The sequence below is a fragment of the Octodon degus genome, unplaced genomic scaffold (assembly GCF_000260255.1).
Source record: "Octodon degus isolate 3935 unplaced genomic scaffold, OctDeg1.0 scaffold00236, whole genome shotgun sequence".
Taxonomy (NCBI): domain Eukaryota; kingdom Metazoa; phylum Chordata; class Mammalia; order Rodentia; family Octodontidae; genus Octodon; species Octodon degus.
The window spans coordinates 3,010,179-3,011,766 of NW_004524812.1; positions in this window are offsets into that span (position 1 = coordinate 3,010,179).

The following is a 1,588-nucleotide window of genomic DNA, read 5'->3' on the forward strand; positions in this document are numbered from 1 at the left end:
GAGGGTGACAGGAAGATGAGGAGGAGGAAGAGAGGACAGGGGAGAAGGAAAGCAGACAGAGGCAGGCAGGCAGGCAGGCAGGCAGGAAGATAGGTGAGTATAGGTCCTTTGGCTTCATTAGATAACAGACATACAAACTCACAAATTTACAATGTGAAAGATGATAACTTATCTGGTATCTTCCTCTACCCAAAATAGTTTAAGAAAATCAAAATCTGTTCTGTATAATGAAATCTTATGAATAAATTCTGTAATTTTCCTAGTCACATATTCCTATATTTCACAGCTCTCCTCTTAGGTTAGGAGCTCTCAAATGCTTGCCTACGGACACTTTGTAATTTCTTTTCTTACATGATGTTACTAAAACCCGTGAAAAGGCACAGGTGCGTTGCACCCTACTTTCTTTACATTTAACAGTTTCCCATCAGTCAAACCCTGATTTTGAATGTGGGTTACCTCCCTAGTTACAGAGAGTGTATTCTCTAAGATCGCATGGTGAGGGGGGGCAGCACAGATGCTTGGCCAACTATAGTCCGTATGTTCTAGCCTGCCATCATCCGTGCTGGAAAAGCATCTTCCGTGTTACCACTTGCTATGAAACCCTGCTTCTGAGTAGCAATGCGGGGGGCACAACGCTCCCTGTGATGCACTTCCACTGTACACTCAGAATGCTCTTCCCTGACAGATGTCACAGGGCCTCCAGACTACTTTGATGCTTGTTCATGAGTTGTCTTAATTACATGGTCCAAGGAAAGAAGAGAGAAAGGGTTTCATAAAAGAGACAAGCCTACAAGAGAGTCAAGTCCACCTCCATCTGGCAATGCATTTCAGACATTTATATCTAGTACTAGGAGCTTCCCAGTAGTCTTAGCTACTTTTCTTGTTGCTAAGACAAAATACCAGATGCCCACAGTTAAGGGATAAAGGTTTAGCTTACAGGGGATTTTTTTGTTTGTTTGTTTTGTTTTCTTTTTGAGACAGAGTCTGCTATGCAGCTCAGGCTGGCCTTGTGCTCACTTTGAGGCTGCGGCTGGTCTCAAACACACAACAGTCCTTTTGCCTCAGCCTCATGAGTGCTGGGATTACAGGTGTGCACCACCAGGCCCAGCCTTTTAGCTAACAGTTTATAGAGGTTTCGGCCCATAATCAGCTGGCTCCAAGACAGATTGACTTGGCAGAGAACAGTTCATGGCAGGCAGATGGTAGCAAAGCAGCAAGGGGGGGGACAAACCCCTTTCTGTCCCTTATATTATATCCAGTTTACCGGGATTAGGGCAGTGCCAAGCCAATCAATGCACTGATTTAACAATTACAATCCTAAATCCTAGAACCCTTAATCCTAGCATTGCATCATGAATCAATCAGTCTTTTTCAGCCATCTCTGAAAAAGCCCCACCTATGACTGCAGGAGGTTTTGGGGGGCCATCCAGACACAAACCATGTCCCCAGTGAGTTTCTTACTTTCCAGGGCAGTGCTGCATGCTGCTCCTCAACAGGAGTTGCTCGACACTTCTCTCACACCCTGACTCCTGTGATCATTGCCAGTGGAGCCTAAATTGCTTACCCTTGCATTTGAGGGCTCTCTCTC